Source organism: Camarhynchus parvulus, chromosome 5 (assembly GCF_901933205.1).
Source record: "Camarhynchus parvulus chromosome 5, STF_HiC, whole genome shotgun sequence".
Taxonomy (NCBI): domain Eukaryota; kingdom Metazoa; phylum Chordata; class Aves; order Passeriformes; family Thraupidae; genus Camarhynchus; species Camarhynchus parvulus.
In genome coordinates this window covers 31,694,254-31,704,852 of record NC_044575.1, presented here as the reverse complement: position 1 = coordinate 31,704,852, position 10,599 = coordinate 31,694,254, and the positions used below count along the sequence as shown (strand labels likewise).

At 43.1% G+C, this 10,599-nt stretch overlaps 1 long non-coding RNA gene across 1 annotated transcript; it reads right to left on the bottom strand.

Annotated features, from left to right (window-relative positions):
* Positions 1–4,209: 4,209 nt before the first annotated feature.
* Positions 4,210–8,895, bottom strand: LOC115904821. The gene is made up of 3 exons (XR_004060809.1): positions 8,761–8,895; positions 7,606–7,766; positions 4,210–5,855 (listed from the first exon to the last, which is right to left on the bottom strand). It is a non-coding gene; the product is annotated as an uncharacterized LOC115904821 (long non-coding RNA).
* Positions 8,896–10,599: the final 1,704 nt, after the last annotated feature.

Genomic DNA, 10,599 nt, shown 5'->3' with positions numbered 1-10,599 from the left:
CTTCTACAATCCCACCTTATGTACTTCAGTTAAATGACGGGATGAATCCATGTATGGAGGCTGCAGTCCTGGGGCTTGTAGTAAATTTGAACTCCACATTAAAATCTTGCAAGTATAATATAAATCATGTGTGTCAGTGGTGTTTGTGTGGGGGTACATGTACTTCATGTATGCATGCACAGTTTTTGTATGCTTCTACTAGAACAAAGTAAAACAACATGGTAACATTGTCTGTGAAATAGTGAAGCCAGCTTTCAGAAAGATGTGGAAAACCTTTGCACGCAGACCTCAGCTTAAATTATTTCTTGGAAGTGAGCTTTATCCAGTTATACAAAGTGGAATAATATTTCGAGAGCAAATCAAATGCAATATTGCATTTTCTGGTTAAGTATAATCATATTGTGAGACCATTTTACTCACTAATCATAGTAACAACAACAGTAACAATAGCAATAATAACAATAATAATAAAGCATCTGATAAGATTTATTGCCAAGACTAATATTGTCAGTGACATCCAGATCAGCAATAGTTACAAGCAGTGGACACAAAATGAAGTTGTCTGGTTTTGACAACAAAATATTCTGCATTTAGCAAAGGCATATGTTTCAAACTCAAATGACTTCAAATTAAAGCAAAAAATGTTTTGAAGTGTCGTCATTTGATAATCATTTGCTTTAAAATAAGCAACAGATTTCTATCTAATAGGATCCACATCTTTAACAAGTGAAGCAACATTGTGACAAATAAAAAACAACCTGCTCTAAAATATAATTCCAAAATAAATTACATCTAGCTGTTTTGTTGTTGTTGTGCTCTGTTTTCCTTTTTTGGCCGCCTGTAGAGCTCCCACAATTTTTTCATTGCTACAATGACAAATGCTATGAGAAAAGACCTGGGCCACTGCCAGAAATCTACTCTAGACTTCAGTATATGTTTCTGCTTTCAAGAGTCAATTGTTTTCCTTCTCTCCCAGGGGTCACTTGCTACCTTATTACCAGAAAGAATGACCCCTTGACAGTGCAATTGAGATCCAGAAACTCAACAAAACCATAACCCCTCCAGTGGCATCAGAATTGTAATCAACAGCCGTGGGTCTGGAAGACAAATGTACTTGTATATAAGGCCACCATCTTAGAAAGTGGCTTCTCTACTTGCAAAGAAACCTATCTCTATTTGGTTTCTTTTGATATTTTTATTACCCCTTTCTTGTAACCTTTTCATTGCTAGTGCTCTCAAGGCAGGAGTGTTTTCACAGCGTTGGAATTACCTGTGCTCATTTTACACAGTTTGCTGCCTATTCCTTCTCTTGCAATCTGTGCTGTGAAGCACATGACTAGAGATGGGAGCCCCCAGTCACTATGAATTTCCTCTCTTATTCAGCTTAATTCACAAGCAGAATAGTTGTTCCTTCAATATCCTTATTGCCACATAAGAAACATGAGTACAGAATCTCCAGCCTTGAAGCCACAGAGAAGAATGAGCTTGAAATATTAAGGAGAACTTTACAGAGAATATACCTTGCCCTTGCAAAGGCATGCACTGAATCTATACAATAATATTTCTCAAATGTAGTTATTACTAAAAGAATTAAACTTTTTGCTGGATCCTTTAACATACCCAAGATCTGCAAAACCTAGGTTGTTTCAGATAAATACAAGCAAAGATATGCTGCACCACAAGACCCTAGTCTAGTTCTTATATTGTACATGTGGAACCCTGACCCAGAGTACTGAAGTTACCAAAAACTACACCTCTAAACTGCCTAAAGGGGTTTTTTGAAAATGTTAGCAAACTTTCAGAAAATCTCAGTGTGAATTAAAGCTTGAAATGTTTCTTATTCTGAGGATTTTATTACCAGATTACTTGACATGTGTGCTAGAAAGAATTTTTTTAAGACCATCCAACCACATGGTAGAAAACAAGGTACCCATGAATGAAAGCATTGCTCCCAGATGCTCTGCCATCTGACTATCATTACACAGATATTGGGAAATAGTTCAGATAATTGTAGGAGAAAGTTCCTCAAGAAATACAAGGATAAAAAGATCTAAAAAACAGACAAAAGCAGAGAGCGTGGCAAAACACAAGTGCACAAAATCCCACTGTCTTTAACAGAGACTTGGGTGAATGCAGGAATTTTCAGAGACAGGAGTCTTCAAACAGCATCATGGCCTGAGGTGCAAAAAACCCAGCAACAGAGTTCTGCTGAGCATGCGCTGGGGAGAACAAGAAAGCATGAAGTCAAAAAAGAAATGTTGTTGTTACCTTTCTCAGACATAAGTCATCACATTTTACAAACAACAAAATAAAAGGTATTAGACCCCTAAGTGATCCCTGGAAGGAGCAGCAGATGGCCAGCCTAGCACCTTCAGAAGAGAAGTAGCACAAATAGCAAGAATGTGGTTTTTCCGACACTGTCCAACCAACAAGATGTCACCATAATGCAGAGAAGGTGCCAAGTCCTTGCCCAGCTTTCCCTGCCGAGGCACAGCAGTTCTGCTACAGACAGGCAAGAGGGAGGAGGCTGTGAAAATGGCTCTTCTGCCCCAGAAACCAGGCTGTGATCTCTGGTAAGAGCAAAGTAATGTTTTGAGTTTTATGCTGCTGCCTCACAGTAAGCTCTATGTGACTGAGCTCTTCCCCTGTCAACAGTCACACTGTTGACAAGGCAGAGTTGTCTTCTCTGGCAAAGAGACAGGCAGAGTTGCTTCACACCTGTGTTTTACTTCTGCAAACGAAAGGGCAGGATTGAGGCCCTAATTAATAACCAAAAGGGGAAAAATTGACAAGAGCTTCTTTTGGCAATAGTATGGAAAAACATATGGCCCCTTATTTTCTTGCATATTAGGTCACATCATTTTAATTTCTATCCAAAAGCCCAGAAGCAAGTTACATGGATTCTCTGTACTTGTTTAAGCACCATACATTAAAAATAACATGCTGAAATAATGCTGTCAAAGTATGAGACCTACCTGACTGATGAAATATTCTTCTATAAAGAGCAGCTCTAAGCTTCCCTTGAACAGAATGAAGGAAAATCTAAAGATAATAATGAATAAGAAAGCAGCTTCTTCTGCCAGACCCATCAAGTTAAATGGCTCTTTGTATTGTTCAAAATGTGTACAATATTGTGTTCTGTGGCAGAGGGTAAAGAGAGGGAACTTCCAGAAACGTTTTGATGGAACAACAAATAAAAATAATATTTTGACAGAGAGAGCTCATCCTATTAAAAAAAAAAAAGCATTTCTCTCATTTCTCTGACTCAAACAAGAATCTCTTTATTGAGGTTGCACATGGAGCCTCACAGTAATACTTAAAGGAAATGTGCCATTGGCAACAGAACATGCAGAATGACTGAAGACCCTGAGTGCTTGGCATTGTTTGAGCTTGGTTCTAAATACCTATGATGGACATTTTTTGAATATGTTTCCTGAAAGTAACATCAAAGATTTACTTCAGCAGTAGCTTGTGCATGCTGATAGGTTGAATTGGTGCTCATATACCAATACAAAATAGGATTAGCTTCTGGGGGGGGGATGTATTTCTTATGCCAGTATAGGAATTTATTTGCCCGCCTGGTGAAATGTTTACCTCACTCTGCCTCATCAATATTAACCTCACAGATCAACAGATCTTCATATCGACAGAATAGAGAAGTCAATATCACCTTATTATTATTTAATAAGTATTTCATTGTCAGTAACTGAGTGAGAACAAACATCTGTGCAGTATAATGGCATGCACTTTAATTTTGCAAGGTTACTGTCTTGCATGTTTGACAGAAGAAAGCCAACCCATAGTAAAAATCCCCCAGTAATATCAGTGTATAAAATGACAACATGTTGAAGGACATTTAAATTGAACAAAACAGGGTTTTTTTAGTCCCAGTTTTGATATACAAATGTTGGATATGTTTTGCTGTGGCTTCTGACTATGATTGATAGGAGATGCATCAATTTCAAGGTTTGTGAATTTAAGTAAATTGTTGTCAGTGGTATCACTTCTTCTTTTTTGTATTTTTTTTTCAAATTATCTCCTTACAGAGAATAGAGTACTACAAATTGAGACAGGATATACATAAAGCATCAATTTAGCTTGAATATCCACTTACAATAGTAAAAAGAAAATAGTTGTGATAAGAATGTGAGTACATCAGAGTTGTTCAGAAAACTCCAGAGTATTAAAAAAAAAATTGCTTATGGTTTTTCTTCTAAATAGGTTTTGCTCTTTCTATTTGGAAAATACTTCGCTTGCCTTTGCTTTCAAAGGAAAATATAATATTTACTTTTAAAAAAAAAGTAATAGTAGTAGATCTTAGATATTCTTTTATCTTCGTCCTCAGAATGTAATTCCATTAATTATATATTTTAAAAAAATACTCTTATACATTAGGAAAAAAAATAATCAAAACTGTATCAACTCTTTTCAACCTGAGGGGAGTTTATTTATCCTTTTTTCTTTCATACTAATGCTTTACTTGACTAAAAATCCTGAAATGCTTCCTTTAAAATTCTGCTTAAGCATCATACAGCAAAGCTTGCTATGGATCCAATGCTTTCAGAAATTGGCTGTGTCTGATTATAAACTAGTTTTCCCTAGGTTGCTTCTTATCTGATGATGTCTGACTCAGGATGTGGTGAAATGCACAGATACTTTTTATTATGTTTTCCAACACATGGTCATGACTCGTTTCCATGTATAAGTGTGTTGTGTCTATGTATCTACACGCCTGTCTATATGCATAGAGCAATGTATATGCTGCTTGTGTGCGGGTCTGGTTTTAACATCAGATTCTGTAAATAAAGATACTATCTTCATTTTACTGTTCTCTAAAGGGGCAACATGGAATGGATTCTGTAAATCTAACTATACATGTTGCTGATTAAAAGCTGATGGTAACAATTAATATACAAGGGGGCAGACTAGTTTTTCTTCTAACCTTTTTTGAGAGGAAAAAAAAGAAAATTAGACAGAAAAGACCATTTCCAGATGTGACTGTATAGGGCTTGATTTGAAGCACTTTTGTTATCTACTTAATAATGCATATAAGAATGCTCATGTGAAATGTTTGTTAAAACTCTATCTTAGTAGATATTTGTGCTTATGAATTGATTCCTTATCCATATTTTATGGAGAAGTAGCTCGGCACTGGATTACAGCACATTATTTTCCAACTTCCTTATTAGACTCTGCATATCTCTCTACTGTGCCTCCAGGCTTAAACTAAAAACAAACTTAAGAAAAATTTAAAGAGACAACATTCAGAAACTTATGTTTTTACAAAGCTCCTGAAAGTTCATAATTATTTTTGTCCCTAATAGGCCTGCCTTTGAAATAATTTGATGGCTAGGTTTGTAAATTCGCTTGGAAAGATCTGGCATTCCATAGTCATTAAGGGGAGTATATATCACAAAAATGGTTTTGCATATAAATAATGGTATACAGGATTTGGCTTAAATTGTCTGCTTTCATTTGATTTTTTTTCCTCTGAGATAATTTGGAGGGAAGCAGGAAGATCAAATTGAACACAATTTGAAAATGAAACTTGGATAATTGAGCTAAGTAGGTTGAACTTGCCAGTCACCTGTGACCTCTTCCTAGTGACACATCGTTTCAAACAGCTGAAATGAGAGGGCCTGCATCGAACTGCACGAAATAAATACAGCGTGTGGAGTTTCAGCCTGGACCCATGTCATCCCTCGTAGTCCGCTTCATTTTTATCGAAGATGGAGGGACTCGAGCACCTCGGGAAGGTGTTTGGCCACCGGCTGCGTTCAGGGTACAGGGGAGGAGGATGGGCACTCTGCGAGGGCCACCGTGCAGGGTGCTGGGGGAACAGAGCAGCACTGGATCTGTAAGAGGTGAGAAATTGGAGCTTCACAAGTAAACGAGCGCACCCGTGATAAGATCTCCGTTATATACTGCTGCAACTGAAAGTTTGCGATCGTCCCTGTGTGGGAACCTAATATTTTGCTGTTCATTTTGAAGCGATTATTCAAAACACCTTGGCAGCTGAACCCTCCCTGCTTTCAGGATAATTATTTGTAATCGTGATTGGCCATAATAGTAATTGCCATATTCAGCCAGCGCCCAGCTGTAACGATTTTTCTTTATTATTATTATTATTTGGGTTAACAATCGCCACCGACAACAATGTCTCCCGACCCCCTTCTCCCTCCCTCAAGCACACAGGGAAATGAGTACCACTGCTCTGCAGCAGCCGTCGGGCGGGCCGCTTCCCCCTCCTCGCGGGCTCTGTGGGGACAGGGGACGAGCAGGGACAGGGAGGGGGTCCGGTGGGGGACCGGGGCCCTGCCGGGGGCTGCTGTGGAGGACTGAGGGCGACCCGGGCTGCCGCAGCCTTCCCCCAACACCGCCGCCCGGCCTCCCCCTCTCCGACGGAGCCGGGGCTGCAGCGGCGGCTGTAAACGACCCTCTTAATAAACCTCCGGGTCGATGATGCATCGCTCGCTAGTGAATCTTCGCGGGTTTATTTATTTTAACTAAATCGCCCAAATGGATCGCAGCTCTGTGTTGACTCTGGCGAGAGGCGAGGCGGGGAGCCGGGGGGGCGGCGGAGCTGACAGGTCGCCCGGGGGTTGCGGTGTTTTGTGCGTGCAGGGACTCTGCAACTGCCCGCCGCCCCCTCCGGGAAAGGCTCCTCCGCCGCGGTGACCGCCCCCCTACCCTTCCTCCTCCTCCTCCTCCTCCTCCCCCCAGCTCGGCCGCAGGCGCCCTTGTAAGGAAGAACCGAGCGCAGGCACCGGCCGGAGCGGAGCGGGCACCCCCGGCCAGGCGGCTCGGTGCGGCCGCTGGGGGCGAGGGAGGGAAAGCAAAGGATGAGTGTTTCAAACAGGGACAAAAGCCGGCCGGTTAGAGGCTTCCTCAAGTTGCCGGCCACCAGAGAGAGGTGAGGGTCAGAGCTCTCCCCGCCGGCCCAGGGGGGCGACAGGCTCCCGGGGGGATCCCCCTCTGCGCCAGGGCCAGCCGGGCGGAGAGCGGCGGCCGGCCACCCCTTGTGGCTGATGGCACAGCGAGCCCAGCGCTTGTCCTGCCCGCCCAACTTCAAAGCGTTTCTCGTGTTTATTCACGCTCACATCAGAGTCGAAGTTTGGGCCGCGACGATGCGGGAGGCTGGGGGCGTGCCCCGAGCCCGCTGGTGCCGCACGGCCGCCGCCAGGAGCGGTGCTCGCCCGCCGAGTGCCCGAGTGCTTGGGTGCCTTGCAGGTAAACACAGCAAGCTCCTCGGGGATAAAAGCAGCATCTAGTTTTTACAACCACACGCAGAAGTTACAGACCAGCGTCAGCCGGAGTGGTGTCACTGGCCTTCCCCGATGGGCGCCGTGCCTGCTCTCTGTCACCTCTGGGCTACCCCCGCAGCCTCAGCCCGGTCCCGGCGGAGGGCAGGACAGCCCCTCCCCGAGGCCGCCGCGCTCCGCAGGCAGCGGGGGAGGCCGGGCCGGGCCACGGGCGGGATGGGACGGGCAGCCCGGCACCACGCACCGCTGCCAGCCCCCCCTTTCCCCGGGAACGCTGCACCCTGACGTCAGATGTTTGCTTAGGCTTTTGTTCAGTTAAAAATAGTTTCACGCAGCAGCTTACCTGCCGTGGGTGGCGGCTGACCGTGGGCTGCGCCAGGGAAGCGTTTTCTGGCAGAATCAATTATTTCCTTCGCCCTCGGATCTTTGATCTCCGCACGCAAATTAATTATAGTAGTATGCAGGAAACTGGCTCGCAGTCTTCTAAACCCAGCATTTTGCTGCCTGAAACAGATGAAAAGGGAAAGTTTCTTTACAATCTAGCTGTAACAGAGCTACGTTACCAAGGCTAGATATTTCTTACTGGGACCCATTGAATTGCCTGTACTCTCAAATATTATCACTCTAGTAGCCTTTATTTTTTACCTTTGTGTCTCATTCGTGGCCACTATGGTGTTGTACTTGCAATTGCATATTATCCTAGTAAAATAATTGCTTTATAGCAGATTACTTGCAGTAGACATTTATTCTTCTTCTCCTGGTTCTATGGAGTTATTAGAAAGTAATGGGCGCCAAGACAATCAAGGAATATTTCCTAATTAAAGAGGAAAAATGGAACTGTCACCATTTTCCACTGTTTGTGAGCCAATTCATGTGCTCAGATCACACATATTTGTACATCACAAACACAGGCGTAGGTACTGTATGGCTGTAGTGCATATGCACACGCGTACACACACCCCTCTCACAGTTAGTTCCTATTTCTTACAGAGGTTAAAGAATAACTTGAAATCGAAGACAAATGAATTGACAGGAAAATGTATCACTTTTTTTCCGCTTTAATTTCTTCCCACATTATAATGAATCTCTGAGCCTTTAGCTAGGTGGGCAATTAACCACCCAGCGCCCGCTGCCCTGTAACAATCACCCCGCTGTATAGCTTATGGGGCTGAAGTTTTTTAACAGCTCCATATCCTTATTTTATTATTGTGTACGTGCAGGATGCGTAATCTCCCACGCGTGCGGGTCTATGGGATCTATGCAGCGGATGTATAATTTTATAGTTTATCTTAGCCCAACTGCTCCTGGGTGACAAATCTGTCCGTCGCAGAGAGCACCGTCCTCATTTCAATACTATTTCGTTCTGGGAGCGCGCACGGTAATTCCTTACATCGAAATTGCTTCCCCTCTGGTTCCTATATTTTAATTTAGTAAAGGACTGATTAGCTGTGGCTTTAAAAGGGCCAGGTCTGCGCTGGCTAACAGCGTCACCTCTCACCTCTCCGCAGCCCCGGGCCGGGGTCAATGCGGGGCCGCGGCGGGGGAGTTGGCAGCGCTGCTCCGGCTCCGCTCCAGCCGCGCCTACCTGCGCGCCCCTCACCGCGCCGCGCAGCGCCCTCGCCGCCGCCGAGCTGCCTCTGGGAGCAAAGCCCCCGTCCCCCCCCGCCCAAGGGGGAAGAGCAGCCCGCCCGCCTCTGCCTCTGGTACACCGCTGCTGGCGTGAATCACCGCGGAAACAACGGGAAGATGCAGCTCTGCTAGGCGAAAATAATTGTTTGGTTTGTTTTAATTCGCAACGACCTGGTTGAATGGCACCCTTTCCTCTGACTTGCAGGGAGGGGAGGAGGAGGGCCCGCCGGGGTGCATCGTCCCCTTTAAAGGTTTCGTGTAAACTTCCATATTTTGAAAGAATAACTTCAAAAATCTGTGTTTGATTGTATTCAGACGTGTGCCCACCTCACATCGATTGGCGGATCCATTGAAGGTATAAAGATCCGTTGGTAACATGAAGGTCGAGTGTCCCTAAATCAGCAGATTCTCCCTTCTCTGACAAATCCTGGAATTAGTTTAACGAGGGAAAAATATTATTTTTCATCTGTAAAAATGTATTTCAAAGAGGGATGGTATTCTAACAGGGGAGACTACAACAAAAATCAGAATCGCTGCTGGAAAGGTTTCGCTCTAAGCAAACGTTTCGAGTATGTCGGATCTTCATGAAACAACGCTATAGACTTTATTCTGACGATAACTGGAAATCAGGCAATGCACACAAAATACGAGCAAGAAAGTGTCGAAATCCATTTTTTTTCTACCTATGAACAGTGAAAGGTGCAAGCACATTTTAAATACTTTAGGTCTTTATCAAACGATATATGCAGATAAAGGCAAATACCGAATATTCAGGAAAACACAAATAATTTTAAGATGTTACCTTTTTTTGTTTGGGTTTTTTTTTTTTGAGCGTAGCGGTGCATTTACAGCACTGCTGCGGAGTCATCACTTTGTTTATTTTTCTAACGTCTACCCAAATTCCAGCAATCCGCAGAGCAGTAACAGCTTTTTCCATGTGTTTATCATCGAGGTTGCAACAGGATTCGCCTCAATTGTTCTGCCTTTCTTGTGTTTTCCTTTCTTCCCCTTTCTGCATTTCCCAGATACATTCGCTTTTGTTGCAAAAATAAACAGAGGAGTTTTTAACAGCAATTTGAGATGATAATGGTTACTGATCCCATTCTTTCCATCATAATCTTCGAGTGGTTTAAGATTAATGATAGGAGGTGTTTTAGCAAGGAGTGTGGGTTTTCTTCTCCAAAGACCATCGCTATGATAATTTACTTAAGATGTTGACAAGACTGTCAGTAAGGCTAATTTTTTATTAAGCTGCGCTGTAGCAACTCTAGTAAGCATTTGTTGTTATTTAAGCACATTGTATTTTTGAATGCCCGACTATAAATATTGTTATTTGCTCTCTGTTTGATAGATTTGCAATAGAGATTATTCCCCTTGCCTTTGTTTTAATAAAGGTGTCTTCTGGTATTCTGATAAATATTCTCTTCCACCCTCCCCCATCTCCTTTCACGCACATTTTTAAAAGAAAATAAATTTGAGCAACTACTGCCTTGGTCCAGCAATGTCTTCTGCAAAGCATTGTTTTTGCTGGACTCTCTCTAGGCACATCCCTGAATCAACGGGACAAGATGCAGGTTCGAGTGCTGGGTTTGTGTAATTATTATTTTCTTTTTAATTGGGCAAAATTACGTTGTAAACAGTAAATATGTAACTGTAGTACCCCAGGGTACGAAGAGGCTGGGGTATCTCCCAAAGCGAGGGCAGTTTA